General features: G+C 38.6%; 1 protein-coding gene across 1 annotated transcript in view; it reads left to right on the top strand.

Moving 5' to 3' along the window:
- The window catches only part of NALF1 (NALCN channel auxiliary factor 1), a 585,420-nt gene that overhangs the window by 281,990 nt on the left and 285,764 nt on the right, over positions 1-17,666 (top strand). The gene's annotated exons all lie outside the window — the stretch shown is intronic.

Genomic DNA, 17,666 nt, shown 5'->3' with positions numbered 1-17,666 from the left:
TCATTTTATGGAGAACAAAAAGAAGTTTCTCAAATAACGGAAGTAGACTATACTCAGAAAAAATAAGGGATGCAATTATTAAACGGCTTAATTGGGACATAAAGTCAGTCAGATGTTCAAAATGGATAGACTGTGAGTCAGTTGGAGTCCTGGGACATCTTTTATCGGGTTTGAAAGTTTTTGAAACATCAGAAAATTCCACAAATAAGTTCATATTTTGAGCTACTTTAGAAAGGTTAGAAAATCTGTCCCCACTAGTGTGTTGTGTATGCAATGCTCAGTGCTTCTGGGTCTGGGGGCCCGCTTCCCCACAGTTCGCCCATTCTCTTGAGTAACACGGGCTTGCTTCACTCTTTCACATTGCCTGGCTGGTCTCTTGGGGCTTTTGAGCTGGTCATCCCCTTGTAGGATGCCAATCATGTCATCTTTAACATGAGTCTGTAAGATACTGTTGAGATGACAAGGAGAGAAATCAAGTGTTAAGTGAATCCTAGTTCCATCAAAATCCTCAAGTGGAATGATGAAAGAGGTATCCCAGTCACTAAGTAAACAGCTTATAATAATGAAGCTAAAAGATAATCAAATGCCACATCTCAGTTATAAATGACCACAGGTGTAAGGGAAATGACATGTTGAAGGTAGTTTCCAAATTGGGTTATCTAATTACATACAAAGCGCTCCTATAGCAAGGCTCGGATGCCCAAAGGCCCTAAGGTAAATGATTATATACCAAGAACCTGCAGGAATTTTAGTGTGCTGATGTGTTCACCTGTCCTTTGACACACAGTCAACAGGATAATTATCTTCCTATTGATGTTCAGGTCAGCGACTGTAAATGGGGCCCATCCGTCTCGTCAGGATCACTTTTAGTGTTGGTTTGGAATAGAGTCTTGCATTTGTGCTCTAGTTACTTAGACCAGATCCTAGAGGGCGAGACCTGAAATCTGTGTTTTTAACAAATTCACTGGTGAAATTTTAGGCATATTAGAGTATGGGAAATACTAGCCGAACTTATATAAGAAACTTAGCATTCCATGTTAACTTTTCTTCCTTCCTCTCCTCCCCTCCCTCCCTTCCTTCCTTCTTTCCAACTAAATTATCAATATAGTTGTCTGTCAGTGTTCATGGGGGGTTGGTTTCAGGACTCCCTTGGACCAAAAGCTGAGGATGCTCCAGTCCCTTATATAAAATGGTGAAGTACCATCGGCCCTCCCTGTCCATGGATTGAATTGGAACCTCGGATTGCTTGAATTCACAGATGGGGAACTTGTGGATATGGAAGGCCAACTGTAGTATGTTAAGTTTTTCTAGGGAAGAATGTTAATATGTACATAAAGAAAAAAATTATTTTAGAAAGAATATTTCACTTCATTGTTCCTGATCAGAAGATGAGGCAAACACTCTGAAGTAAAAACACATTTGTGGTTCTCAAGTTGAGTGTAGGCCAGAGTCACCTGGAGGGCTTGTTAAAAACACATGTCTGGGCCCTGCTGCAGGTCCTGATTCAGTGACTGGGTGTGACCCAAGAACTTGTATTTCTCACAGATTTCCAAGTGTTGCTGACATTGCTGGTCCATGGAACACACTTTTAAAGCCAACACTCTAGATTTCCCACTCACCTTCCACCCCTGACGCCCACCTGCGTTCTCTTTCTCTGTTGTGCAAAGAATTTCCTTCTGCAACCCTTTGTCTCCCAGGGTATTTAGTTCCTGGGTTCCTCTCAGGCAACAACAGATCTCTTCATTCCTTCTCCTCTCCATTGTCATATAAAATCAACTTGTTATGTCATCAAACAATCCGAAGAACGGATTTTACCGTATGTCATCCAAGGACATGTGAAGACACCCTTTCAGAGGCACTAACTTTTTAATAAGTCCTTAACCAAAGCCATAGTCTCCAGTTGTACACTTCCTGGCACCATAGAGACTCATGCAGCAGAGGAGGGATTCGGGTGCTTGTTTTATTTGGTGAGCTTGTTTTGTTTTGTTTTCCAAAGGAAGGTCTTTCTAATACTCTCTCGAGTTCTTATTGAAAGATATCTGAACACATTAAAGAAACTGTGTTACCGTCATAAATACTGTTAGGCATTTCAAATGTATAAACTTCTATAGAGATTTCTAAGTCACTTACAAACAATCAAAATATACAGAAAGAAAAAGAGATTGGGAAAGCCAAGCCTCTTTAAAAGTTATTGTTGGACTTCCCCAGTGGCGCAGTGGTTAAGAATCTGCCAGCCAGTGCTGGGGACACATGTTCGAGCTCTGGTCCAGGAAGATCCCACATGCCGCGGAGCAACTAAGCCCGCGAGACACAACTGCTGAGCCCGTGCGCCTAGAGCCCGTGCTCCGCAACAAGAGAAGCCACTGCAATGAGAAGCCCGCGCACCGCAACGAAGAGTAGACCCCTCTCGCCGCAACTAGAGAAAGCCCACACGCAGCAACGAAGACCCAGCGCAGCCAAAAATAATTTAAAAAAAAAGTTATAACTGTATGTTTTAGGGAATATTTATGTTTGGATAAAATGATTAAAGTTTTAATTCAAAAGGACAGGCAACAACCGAATCGAGTCGAAGCAGTCCAGTTTTTAAAATTGTATTTTGTTTCAGCTTAGTATTTATACTCAATTTGTTTTCATGTGATTTAAAATATGTTGATAGCTATCATTGTCATGGAGTTTTCCTAATAGTTCTGCTACTATCGTTAGTATAATTTTTGGAACCTATCTAGGGATCAGCATCTTGTCTTTGGTCAATATAATTGCGATTTTATCTTAGAAACTAGCACAGAAATGTGATTATATTTCTAAATTAATATCTAAATTGCTGTCTTTTCAGGGATTCATATTTTCTCTAAATTGAAATTCTTGATAACTTCAATAATATCCAAGGCTACTTATATAAATGAGCAAGGCATATGAGACAGAAAAATTAAAGCTGGAATGATATCTATGAGAAATAATCAAATATTTTAGATAATGGATGTCAAAAGATATGGGTATATAAAAACTTCACATAATGCATTTTGATTAATCTGCTAGTAGTTTATGAAGTGTGGATTTGGACTAGATCACAACAAAGGCCTAAGACTTAACATAACCTGAACTCTCAATATTTAATAAGATACATTTCATGTTTATTGATGAGGATACACATGCCACTAGAATGAACACTTCCTGGAAAAACATTGTAACAGGAAATATTAGCAATGATTTTTATTGCCAAAAAAGTAAGTAGTAAAATAGTCCATGATGGCAGCTCATCCAAAAGAAATAAAAATAATTGAAAATCCTTAATGAATTCCTCAAGATTTATCCTTGAATAAAACATATCTCATATTGGGGGAATTCACAGTGTTTCAAAAGATCTGATGCAGTTTTACTTTAAAAATTTGTTCTTGAAAACTTGTAGTTTTTCAGATTCTAATTCTGCTTAATTTCTCCTATTTCTCTTTAGTTTTTAGTTGATTACAAGAAACTTTATTCAGACCAGAGCACTTAAAAAGTTTTAGTGTATGATAAAGTGGCTTATTAATCAGTTAGGGAATAAAGCATTTTTCAATAAACACTTCTTAGATAACTAGCTAACTATTTGAGAGAAAATAATTAAGTTAGATCAGTATAAGAAATTAGCCGTATTAAAGATTTAATTGTGAAAAATGATGCCTTAATCACCTAGAAAACAAATACTTGAATATCTGATTGCAAAATTTCACAGAACTTCATAAGCATGAAAGTAATGAAAAAGTTCAAAGGAGAATATCAGTCGATCAATCTTTATGAAACACAAAACTTTGGCATGTCCAAAAGCACCATGAAATTAAAATGCAAGTGAAAATCTGGAAAAATCATTTGCAACAGTATGTCTGTCAAATTCAGAACAAGATGAGCCTGCTGATAGAATAATGGAAAACACATATGAACAGACAAATCATAAAAAAGAAATGTTCAACGTGAATTTAGCCAAAAGTACCATTGTTTAAATATTGAATTGGAATAAATGGGGAAAATTGATGATGAAGGTCAGTGGTCAAGAGCTTTGTCTTTCTAGAGGGCCACAATTTTATATATATAAATGCATACTCTTCGATTCAGTAATTCCTCTTATAGGAATGTACCTTAAGATAACAGCTCAGTTGCAGACAAATATTTGTGTATGAGAATGTTCAGGAAAGGGGTATTTAGAGTGCAGAGGACAGAGTGCTAGCTCTTTAAAAGTTTTTAGCACACCTAAAATTTCTTCACTAAAATTTGTGATAAAAATAGGGAGTATTATTTGCACATGGTCAGATACATTTCTGTCATTTATGCCGTTTCCCACGGTATTGCTGAAATTTTACTGCCAGGATGGAGAAACCAGATCAGAGTCCCTATATTACTTAGAAATGCTTGTTTTCTTTGTATAGTGTCAGCTGCTCTTCATAGATGATTAGCCTCCATGTTCAGGATGGATTCCAGTTTACATAATTATAATCTAATTGGTATTATGTTTTCCCCATAGCTTTGGTGATTTGCAATATTGTTTTGCTTCCTGTTTGTCCTGTCAGAGCTGCTTGGTTGCCCCAACAGGCAGTGTTTACGCCCTGGCATTTTTGTGTGGAATGAGTGTTTTAATGCTTTCATGCACATGCTATGGGCATATTAAAATAATCACACCAAATACATTTAACCTTAAGCCATTTCTTTCAATTTACAAGTCTAAATAAGAGGAATTTATTGGACTTGGCTTCTTTCTATGTGGATGTATTTCTTTCATTATTATTATTTTTTAACTGAGCACTTGGTATGCACCAGGTTCTTCACGGTTTACACGCTAGTGGGGGTTACAGGCAGGAAATAGGAAAACAGATATAGACATTATTGCCGACTGGGGTATATGCTATGCAGTGGACAAAGGGAGAGTGGCTTGTGGTGTGGAGGGTTTGCCTCTGGATAGAGGTGTCGGAGTCTTTGCGTAGGTGACTGAGTTATGAAGAGTGAGGCTGAGCCAGCCGTGTAGCAAGTGCGGAAAGAGTGGTCCAAGGCCCTGGGCTGGGAGTTTGGGAGGTGGAGGGACCCACGGGGCTGGGGTGGCTGAATGAGAGTGAGCTGTGGGAACGTGGTTTGGGGTCACAGTAGAACCTGGCCCGTTACCCTTGTCTGTTGACAGTTCTCTTCTCCTTAATAGATGAGGCGACAGGGTTAGGCAAACCAGGGGTTGGCGTTGGTTCCTTCTGAAAACTACCTTGAACCCCATGGGCACTGGATGAAGGGAACTAAACCAAGAGACCACCAACCGCCCCCCACCGTGGACAATTTCTCAACACAGTCACCGTCAGGATCTGCTAAGACAGTGACTCTCCATCAGGGGACACCTGTTCCTCTCTCACAGGGCTTTCAGCACTTGACTCCACATCTGAATAAAGCGAATCTTCTGATGGCTGCACCGCGAGCAAGGCTGGCAAAGGTTTGGCTGGTGCCTCCTGGGGCACCTGGAAGAGCAGGAAGCCAGCATTGCTCACCTTTTAGCTGAAAGTTGAAATTAAACCAATGAACTATACTTTAGGGGTTTCAGTGTCTGTGGTGTGAAAATCTGGGGTTGTATGAAAAGTCAAAAGCATAAAGCTTGCGGGCTGTCTAAACTTGATGAATCATTTGCTATTTTATGAGTATACCTTGCTCCCTTCTGTCTCCCTGTTTTCAAGTTCTCTTTTCCTATCTGGAATGTTCTCTTCCTGACCGCCTACGTCACCTTTTTTTTTTTTTTAAATTTGAAGGCCGAGAGGGGTTAAGTGACTTCTCAAAGCCACATAGCTGGGTAATACCAGAACTGTGTTCTCATTCTTCTGCTGTTTAGTAAGTATTCACTCGTTCCTTGAAATGCAGAGGGTGTGCCAACCATGTGCTAAGAACTGAGAAAACAAACGTGATTAAGACAAAACCCTCATGTTGGGCTGTTCACTGTCTGGTGGGGAGACCTTGTTGAGCGAATATGCGATGTAAGTGAACGGTGCTGCAAGAGGACAAAGGTGGGGCTGAGCAACCCCGTAGGAAGGGTTTGTAGAATCTGCAGTTTAACTGAAAAATAATTCAAGTGGGAAAGGTTTGACGGGCAAGGACTACACACAACTGTATGCAGAAGATTGTGATTCAAGGCATTGTGCCACTTTTATTCATTAAAATATTCAGCCGAGCTTTGGTTTCTTCAGTTATTAAGTTGTACCCTCAAATTCTGAACTACACAGCCAAAGCAGTTAGTTGACAGGTGATGGACACTTGGTCCTTTGCCCTACGTGCTCGTGAATCACATCTGCATTATAAGAGTATCATAAATGACCTTCCCGAATAAGTCAGTGACTGCTGACGTCAGCTTTTGTTAGGAAGGCACGTCACCTGTTGTCTTTGTTGGAGGGGTGATTCCTCAGGGCCAAGTGTGTTCTCCGTTTTGAACCCCACTCATCCTCAGCTCTGGCTCACATAGCTGGGGAAGAGGACCCTGCCCTCAGATTCCTCCAGAATGCAGACACCTTTGAAACTGGGCACTCATCCTGGAGGCTGGTATTTTGGATGCTCAGATGATCCTAATAACTTCAAAAGATAACAAAGAAACAGAAGTTCCGGGGACTTGGGTAATGAATCCTTGTTGAATTAGACATTTTTTTAAGTTTGAAAAAACATATGACACTATTAAAGACTGTAAGTAACTGATATGTCACGCTGCTTAATATATTTGTATAAATTTTCTTAACCAGAGTGTATGGTTTTAACTTATTTTTAGTATGACATAAACATAAAGTTTCTATTTACTTTATTATGCAGATGAGCAAATTGGCCCCTTGTAAAAAATTGTTCTTTTCTAATCAGTAAAACATGTTGATTTTTTAAATTGCTGTTATCAACATGCAAATTATTGTATTATTGTCTAGATTAATTACAGAGAATATTTTTGAGCTATCTTGCATCACATAATTTGCTGGTAATTTAAGAGTACTTATGCTTATGCATACTTGCGTTTTTTTAATTAGTGGATGTTCTCTCAATTATATTAGTAATGACCTCATTCATTTTAAAGTATCAGTTCTATTTATGTTCCTCTGTAGTAAACGAAACACATCTGAAATATAAAAAATCTTATTTTTTACAGAAGAACAATCCAGGCAGAATTTTTTTCAAATCCTTTTTCTCAATTTTTTTCAATTTTTTTCAAATCCTTTTTTTCAAATCCTGCCCAGACTTTTTCAAATTGAGGCAAAAATTCAGTAGTTAATTATCAGCTGTAATATTGTGTGTGTGTGTGTGTGTGTGCACATGTGCCCGTGCATGTGTGTGATTAAAAGTAATGCTGAGTGTTTGAAAATGTATACTTCCAAAATGGAATGTGTCTATGCCAGCTCTCAGAACATTCTTTTTTTCCTGGACCATCAGAGTTCCTCTGTTTATGTTCCCACAGATGTCCTCTGAACTTTTTGCAGATGTTAACAATTTATCACAAAGGAGCCAGGTTAAGCATGGAGGTGTATCAACACAAATCCGTTCATCCTTCTACACATCAAAGTGGTCCCCCAATGACAGTGAGTCAGTAGATGCAGTTCCCCAAGTAAAGATCCTAGTTCTTTCTGACAGTTATTTTTCGTAACACTTAAGGCAATAGAAAAATCATGTTTGAAATTTCACTGGGGTTAATTAGAAAGTTCCAAGAGACCCACTGCAAGTATTGTGGCTTACAGGAATCATGCCTGTCTGATTTTTTAGTGACGCTATTCAAGAGTCTCGGTGGCTCTCCAGCATATCAATTGGGTCATAACTAGGTTAGACTATACTCGTTTTCAGTTTAATTTCATCTTGTCACTTGATAGACGTACACTTTCCAAGCTGTCTCATGCTTGAAACTGTTTTCTTGACTCGTTTTTTCCTAAGCATCAGATGTTGTTTCTTAATTGTAGAAGATCTTTCAAGTCAGATAGATTTCCATTGATTTTGAATGTCTAACGTTTAATGCTCTCTACACACAGAGGCATGAACTGCGTCTCTTCATGGCTTTAACCCAAGGTCTGAAGTTTCAGATTATCCTCTTTTGTTTTGACCTTTAAATCATATCAATTTTATCGATAACACAACAATTCCTATCACTTTTCTAGGATCCCCTTGCTAAACAATAATTTTCCACTGTTTATCCCACTACAGGAACCTTATTTGTAGTTAGAAAGCAACTCAGTCCTCAAAAATTGTCAGGCTTACTATTGCCTTGGAAAATAATGCATGAGATGAATAATAAATATTAAATTATTCACACAAATAACCACCCTGTACAAGGACTCTCTGTTTCCCTGCTGGGGGATACACAGATAACATAAAACAATCAATGGAAACAGAGTTAAGAGATAAAGGCATCAGAAAGCAGAGCGCCATTTGCTGCCAGGAAAAGCTTTCAGTAGATGAAACCTTCACCGAAGAGATGGGCTTCCCTGTTTTAAGTATATAGTTGAAAGGCCAGGTTAGCTTAATAACACTCTGGTTTATCTGAGCACATGATGCTCAAGAAAAAAATGGAGGTAAAGAATAAGTAGTTCTAGGAGGAAACGAAATGACAAATGGCAGAATAAAACAAAGAGAAACAACTTTTGCTCTGCGAATGACAGTTTGAATGAAAAAACAAACTGACTGGGTGAAAAGGTGATAATTTGCTTTGCAAATATCTGACAAAGGACTTGTATGGAGAGTGTGCAAAGAACGCTCAAAACCAGTAGAAAAAAGCAAACAAGCCAATTAAAAACGGGAAGAAAACATGTATGGACACTTTACCACAGAGGGTATATGGATAGTACGTAAGCATACAACAAGATGTTCCACATAATGAGCCCGTACAGAAATGCAAGTTAAACCACTGTAAGATACCACATCCCATTACAGTAACTAACATTAAATATATTTGTATATAAACACAATATTTGGTGCTAGTGATTATGCAGAGCAACTGTACATTGCTGAAACAAAACAGTGTGAAGAAGTATGGAATAGTAGAGACACTCGGGAAAAGTTTGTCAGTTTCTTATAAAATTAACTATATGCTTATTATATGACCTGGAAAACCTAACTGCTTTCTTTTGAAAGAATGCTAGGTGTTTATCCAGGCAAAAATATAAACATATGTTCACACAAGTTTGTACATAAATGTTTATAGAGACTCTATTCGTAATGGCCCCAAACTGGAATCAACTCAAGCGTCTCTCAGTGGTGAATTAATAAACCAGCTGTAGTACTTCTGTACCATGGAATACAATCAGCAGTTAAAAGCAACAAAACCCTGATACGTGCAACAGCACAGATGAATTTCACAGGCATTATGATAAATGGAAAAAATCAATCTTGAAGATTACGTGCTGTACGATTCCTTTTAGATTACATTCTGGAAAAGACAGAGCTATAGCGATGGAGAACAGATGAGTGCTTGCTAGGGGTAGGAGTGAGGGGTGGTGTGACTTGAAAGGAATAGTATGAAGGAGGTTTTGAGGGGTGATGGGACTGTTCTATATTCTGATTGTGGTGGTGGTTACATGATCACATGTGTCAAAATTCATGGATCTGCACATGTACACAATCAGCTTAACTCTATGTTAATTTAAATGTAAACTCTCTTATAGAGGGGGTTAACATAGTCCCTTGAAATGTGCAGGATTCGCTGACTCATCTGTAGGTGAATCTCTCCAGAGCCCCAGGTGGAAAACAAAGTCAGAAACGGTGGGATGAACTTGGGAAGCCTGAAAGTTCTCTGTGTCTCCTGAGATTTTTGTTTTCTGAGAACAAGTTCCTCAGCTGTTATACTAAGATGTTTAAATTCACAGCTTTTAAACTGCAGCTGCTGAACTATGGCTCTGGAAATCATCTGAAACTGAGAATGGTAAATATTATATATACAGTAATTTAGAGGAGAGTCAACATTTCCTTCCTTAACCCGAGGTTTTGAGTTCGTGGAATTACCACGCTTGAGTAAACTTTTAAGCCCTCCATCTTACTTCTTTTTATCCAAGTTTTCCTATTGAATTACTCTCTCCCTACCAAGGGTATTCTAAAATTCAAATGATTAGGCTGCAAAGTGCTTTGAGGCTTTGGGATACAGAATGATTCAAGTGCTAGTTATTATTATGTGGTATTCTAAAAAGAAAAAAAAAACCTCCTCTAACCTTGCCTTCCATTACACTTCTTTCATCTTATTTTCCTCCTAGTCTACTGATCATTTCATTCTAACTTTTTCTGTGGATCTTTTCCTTTCTCCCACCCTCCAAATGTTGACATTTTGCTAAGATAGAAACTGGATCTATCCATTCTCTTCCCTCATACACTTTTTTCCTTGAAAAATGACATTAATTGTCATGGCTTCTTCTAACCATGGATATAGCTTCCAAATCAACCCTTTCTGCTCTGGCCTCTTTACTTTAATCAGTTGGGTCTTCTCTACTGGACTTTTTCAACAACATCTTAAACTCTCTGTATTTGAAAAATCCCATTACTGCTGAGAGTCAGAATGGAAATTCTCTTGCATTTTTGGTGGAAGTTTATACTGGAAGACATTTTGAAGTACAGGTTGTCAAGAGGTACCCAAAGTTTCTATGGCATGCCCTTTGACCCGGCAATACCACTTTCTGGAATAAAAACACATGTGTACAGAGATGATAAGTAAGACATCATCATTTTATAGCCAAAAAAAGTGAAAAAACTTCAATATTCATCATTAGGGAATTGTCTAAATAAATTAAAGGTAATTCCGTATTATACACTTCTGTATATCCTTTGCATGTTTACATTTATAGATATGAAATACACCCAAATTATATTATTAAATGAAAATGTGAGGTCATAACGTAGCATATAAGTGCTTCTTTTTTATATTGATTTTCCTTGACTTCATCAGGTATTATTTTTAGAGTCAGAAAAGAATCTCTCCTCATTTAGGGGACAAAATTTAAACAAAAGGTAATTATTACTTTCATCTTAAACATACCCATCATTCTCATTTTGCCTTAATACCACATACAGGAACCACCAGTCCCCCCCACACCCAGACTTGAGAACTGAGACCAGGGACCAGGAGACTGCACCCTGTCCCCCTGCTGCCCAGCCTTGCCGCCTGGAACTCTGCCACGGTGATTCTCAAGAGGGGCTGGGATGGATCTGTATATAAGTCTCCATTGTGGAATGGCTTAGGGCAGCGATTTTTAGCTGAGATTCTGAAATATCCATAAAATTCCCACCTTGAGAATCACCGAGAAGGTGCCACCTTGGGAATCATTCTGTGCATTGAAGTCTGTAACTGACAGCAGCGTTTTGCCATCGGTGAATGATCTGGGGCAATAACAGACGTTGAGGACCGCAGCTCTGAATTCTATCCTTTCCTCATCATTCCTACTCTGTACTTTTCCCTGGGTAATTTTGAGAATAACCTCATTGATTTTCCTTTTTGTCTTTCTGATATGAAGCTCTCTTCCAGCCTCCATTCAAGTTATCCACTCTTCTCTGATCAGTGTTACCAAGCCATAGCTTGAGATGGGGAAACAGAAGATGCGTTCAGTTTTTGACCTGCTGGTCTTATGACTTCACATTCCTAAATTTCTCCAACTTGTCATCCTCCTAGAACTTCTTTTGAAAGAATTTGGCGAACATTAGGATTCTCTTAACAGGAAGATACGAACTGAAAGAGAAAGTTTGTCAAAAACTAAAGTGCTTTGTAGAGGGGGACCCCAAATAAATGCTGTAAACAAATAAATACTGTAAAAGATAAAAGACAAATATTTATCACAGAAGCCTTAGGAATGGGTGACTTTTTTAAAGGTTGGACATAGAGAGATAAGAGAACTGGGCTAGAATGAAGAAATCACTGACTTAAAGAGGCAGCGTAGGATGAAGAGTCTGTAAGAAAGGTCTGGAGTTCATGGAGTAAGAGGGAAAATGATTATTATTTTCTTCAGTGTGTAGGGGAGGGTATGGAGTTCAAGAAAGAGATCCAATAAGATTAAGAAGGGAAATAAGATCCTGCCACTGGAAGTTAGGTTTTCATTTTGTCAACAGATACATCTATTATTTTCTCCTTGAATTGCAGGAGGATTTCTGACGCAATCAGTAGAGAATTTGCTTTCTTCTCACCTGTACCAGTATTTCCAATTGTCTCTTTCTTTTGTAGCCTGGAAGATTGTATGCCTTGAGAAAGGGACATAGTAAGATTCAGGGGATGTGAGGGATATACGCTTTTTTCTGGAAGTATGAATTGGAAAGAGGGAGACTGTGAAAAGAGAGGTGGAAAGGAGAACCAGTCTATATTTCTAGCAAGTTCTGGGACAGATCAATTTCAGGAAGGTGCAGAATTAGAGACAATCTATGCCTATGTATTTTGTAAAATTCTTTGTTGTATTCCTGGGTATGATTCTCCGTTTGTACCATCGGTTACTGTAAATTTAAACTTTGGAGCCACTGAGATAGTAGTCTGCCAACCGGCTGATGAAAGCAAGTTTGGGGTGAACAATAATACACTCACAGAAGACTTCCTTCCTTTTTGCCTCTGCACTTAGGTCAAAACTGAAACATTAGGCTGCTGGTTTTAGGTTCCGGGAGTCCATCTGTGAACAAAGCAGACAAAATCCCTGTCCTTGTGAAGCTTAATTAATTAATTAGTGCCTAATAATGATTTTAAAAATAATTTATTATTTATTTATGAATTAAATATGTGAAAATACACTAAGTGCTATATAAAATATATCAGGGTAATGTAAATCCAGGAGAGCAGCAAGTCAATTTAAATTGGGTTTTCAGGGTAGAACTCACTGAGAAAGTGATGTTTTTTGAGCAAAGATCTGATATAGCAAAGGATTTACTCACTCACTGAGATATCTGGAGGAAAAGACAGTCAGAGATACCCTATCTCCCCCTCTGCTGGGCAGGTTTATTTGCAGTTCATCAGTTCATGGCTTTTGGGGGTATCTCCAGATGTCTGGCACCTTCCACACTACTTAGTTTGGCAGGTTTGAATCCCAATACTTAGGTTGTGGCCTGATGGAAACTAAAGTTTTAGTTTCAGAGCTTTTGTGTCTATATGGATTTAGGGCCTCATTTCAAATGTATGCCCCGGCTCAGCCATGCCTTTCGTTTTAAGGTTTGTTTTGTTTTTTTTTAATTTTAAGCATTTTGTAAATACAGCATGTTTGAAAATACTGTCCTGGGAGGGATTTTTAGAACATCTGCTCCCTGGGTGTTACAAGTTGACTCTGCAGCCTGACCGCCTGTTTGAACCCCAGCTTGACTACTTTCTAGTCATGGAATTCTTGGCAGTTAAAGTTTTTGTGCCTCAGTTGCCTCACCTATAAATGGAGATAAATAGTAGGGTCTCCTGGAGGCTTGTAAAAAGGTACTATACCTAAGGTTCTTGCATCTTTGCCTCAGACAACATATAAGTGTTAGCTATGAGGATGATGATGGCGTACTTGCCTGCTGCAATTAATTCAGCTCCCCATGTATCTTTAAATTCATGGGCAAGATGGTACCAGCCCCAGCTCCCGGACGGCAGAGATCGTGTCCTTCCAGCTCCATCGGGCAGGGTTGGTACTGCCTCTCCCATGAGTTTAGAAAGGTGAGAAGAGGCTTCTTTGTTTGTCAGCAGGACAAGGGAACCCCACCAGTACTTGTGGGTAGTGATGCCAATCACTTTGCAGTGCACAGGGCTGTCACACACAGTGAAGGTTTGTTCCACCAAATGACAAATGAAGCCCTGTTGAGAATCACTGTGTACAGAGCCTTGCACATAGTAAAGATTTGATAAATTAATTGATGACTGAGTGAATAAAGTTCATTCATGGGGAACTGAATGTAAAATGCTTATCTGGGTGCCGAGCACCATGTAACTCTTTAATAAATGTTAGCCACTGTGGTTACTCAGATGACTACATTATGAAACGTTTCCCTGCTTTCAGATTTAGGTCAAAAGACATTTAAGAATCTCTGAGCTCATTTTCTCCAGGTCTGTTTCAGATCTGTCCCTCCTTCTATTGTAATAATCTTTCTCCTTTCACATTTTATTTCTGGACATCCAATGTGAAAATCTATTGAATGAAGAAGTGTAAATTACGTGGGGAGTCCTGAAACTCATTTATACTCTTCTAGTCATGATTTTTGAATAGGAAGCCCTCATCTAAGTGAAAACCAATGAAACTGACAGCTTACCAACTAATCGTTTTCGTTTTCAAAACAAAAACATGTTTTTGTTTTCATGTGCATGTCCCCTTATACATGTATGAGAGCAGTTATATTAATTTGACCCCTACAATGCAATTTCAAAGGTATGGCTTAATTCCCATAATTTCCTCCTGTGTAACCTACAATTGATATTCATGACGCTGACTTTAATTACTGTAAGATACTGAATAACTTTCCCAGTCATTGAAAAATAAAGCCTATTTTACTTCTTGAATTCTAATTTTTACATATGATTTATATATAATTTTTGTATGTAAGTTATGCAAATTATTGGCAACTTTAACCAGAGTACTCCACTTTTTGCAATGAACATTGTCTAACTAGCGTTAGATATAGTTACTATTTCTAGAATGAACGATAGTTAATTTTAACTGAATAATACCTGGATATTGTTCTGTAAGCTACTTCTCTCTCTACCTATGTCTCTTGGTAACAGTATGATACAGCTGCAGCGGAAGAAAAACATTACTTTGGCTGGGAAGTCTCGTTCCTTTTATTAGGTCATGAGGATCTAGTTTTATTGAATATTTTGCTGTTAAATATTTCTATTTTGAGACTTTAGTTTCTGTGGCTAGGAAGGAATTAAAATGGGACCCTTTTTCTGTCCCAGCAAAAAGCAGCAATTATTTAACAACTTGGATTGCCTTCTTATTACTGGAGAAATGGCCACCCCTTGGCAAACCATACACTGGATGGTGTGATCCTTCTAAAAGGATCCCTGGGGAGCCAACTCCCTGGGGGGACACCATTCTTATAACACAAGGTCCTTTGTGAGTCATAACTTACATGTACCGCAGCTTCAGTTGTTACACACTTTAATGAACGTTCTTTGACATGCTGTCTTTGACATATGCTGTCTTTGACATGCTGTCTTTGACATGCTGTCTTTTCTTCCCCACATCTTCTGATTTGCTATCACATAAGAATCTTCTTCATCTGTCTCACATTACAGCTTCATCCTTAGCTTCCAAGAAATTGGAATTGAGTGCCCAAAGAAGTTTTCATCTCTTTTTGAGTACCTCAAATCTAAAATTCTAATTGGAGACCAATGTGAACAATAATTATATATTATCTGTAACTTGTGGTTGGTTATAAACACAGATCACAAACTATTACCTAATCCCCTTTACCAGATATTAACCAAAGTCCTCTGGAAGGCGCATTGTAAATTCTGCACATTACAGTCTCTGCCGGCGTCTGAGTGCTTGTGTGTTTGCTTTGTTATTTTACTTTCCCATGAGGGTCACTGTGGCCTGACTTGTCACTTGGCATATTCCAGTCTTACCTTCATTTCTCCCATGAATCGCTCTGGCCTTGTTGTCTTGTATGGTTCCACTTCAAATCCACTTTCCCAAATAAATCACCGTGATGTTGAAGTGTTCTCAAGTTCGTTTAGGATGCTCCATCCAGAGCTCATCATGCTTGTTGAAGAAGACCCGAAAGAGGTAAATGTACGATTTCAGGGTAACTCAGCTATCTGCTTTCATTCACATGTAGCATAAAGTGATAGCAAGAGCCAATCACGTCTCTGATCCACTTGGAGAGACCTGCCCTCAGCCATCCCAGCCTCCAGACTCACCAGGTCCTCACCGGCTACTTTTAATTTTTTCTCCGGGAGCAGTTATCACCTCTAGTATACTATATAGTTACTTACATGCCATGTTTACATTTTCTTCTGCTTTTCCCTACTAGAATGTAAGCTCCAGGAGAATGGGTAACTCAGAGTATCCTAAGTGTCTAGAAAAGTGACTGACACAGAGTGCAGCCAATGAATATTTGTCCAATGAATAGAAGAATGCTAGACTGAAAAAATATACATTTACGTATGAGAGAAAAATGTAAAATTAAGAAAATTATGTGCATAGCCTAACATTTTCTCTAATTGGGAAAACAGAATTACTATTCAATTTTTATATTATTGTCACACCAAAGTAATACATGTGAATTGCTGAAACAGATGATGCCTATTTTTAATTCCCCATTCACTTCACTTGGGCCTTCATGGGGCTGTGGTCATTCCCTGTGATTGTCAGACTGTAGAGCTGCAATCCTTATGCCATTTCCCAGTAATTTCAAGAGCTCCTTTCTTTCCACATACGTATATGAACACCTCAAATCTCATTTCACTAGTTTCCCCAAAACTGCTCTCACTCCTTCAGTTCCTAGATATTCCCAAATTCCAACATTGTGTGTGCTTCGTAGAGAATATGTAAACAACTAAATGAAACCAAAGCCATGTGCAGCACCATAAAGATGACCTACTTTATATTTAATTATTCGGGGGAATATTTGATCTTATCTGTTCTGTTCCTCTTCTTTCCTCTTCTTTCAATGCCAACATTTAATTCTTTAATCTGAAAATAAAAATAACATATTTGTACAGAAGAGAGAAAATAAAGCAACTGTTTTTCTCATATTTGACAAAATTCTTTCTCAATTCTTCCTAACATTAAGACCTGTATTTCAGAGCATCAAATCTTCTCAGCTTCTGTTCGTCTCTCGTTCTGCATTCTGTGTGCAGGCCTTGTGGGTTGCTCCTGTCAGCATTATGTTCTGCCTTACTCCAAACTACTTTTTTGAGCTTATGTTAAGTTTCAATTTCCTTTTTTTCTACTTAAAAAAAATCCCCATTAATATGTGGGAAGAAGTTAAGCCTGGGTAGTGTAGCCAATATTGCCAATAGTTTGCTTCTTTTCTTTTCCTTTGGTTTTTTCAATTATATTTTCTCTATTTTATTTTTTTAAAAAAAGGATCTTTTCAAATAAATAAATAGGACAGAATCTTTTTCTAAACATCATCAAAGACCAGTAGGAGTAAGAGCGAAGATACACATGTACACGCTCACCACACAAGTATACACACACACACCACACACACCACACAAGTATACACACACACCGCATACACCACACACACCACACACGTATACACACACACACCACACACACATCACACACGTATACACACACACCACACAAGTATACACACACACACCACAAACACACACATACACACACGTATACACACACAAGTATTACCCCCACACACATATATGCACACACATATACACACACCACACAAGTATACACATACCACACATGCATACACACACACCACACACACAACACACACGTATACACACACCCCACACACATATATACCCCCACACACATACACGCACACGCATACACACACATATACACACCACACGTACACACACACACCACACACACACACGTAGACACACACATCACACGTAGACACACAAACGTAGACACACACACCACACACACTACACACGTAGGCACACACATGTAGACACACACCACACACATACACACACGTAGACACACACAGAGAGACCACACATACACACACCACACACATATACACACACACCACACACACACCACACAAGTATACACACACCACACACACACATACACACGTATATA

Source organism: Tursiops truncatus, chromosome 18 (assembly GCF_011762595.2).
Source record: "Tursiops truncatus isolate mTurTru1 chromosome 18, mTurTru1.mat.Y, whole genome shotgun sequence".
In the NCBI taxonomy this organism is placed as follows: domain Eukaryota; kingdom Metazoa; phylum Chordata; class Mammalia; order Artiodactyla; family Delphinidae; genus Tursiops; species Tursiops truncatus.
This window is presented reverse-complemented; position numbering and strand designations above follow the sequence as displayed.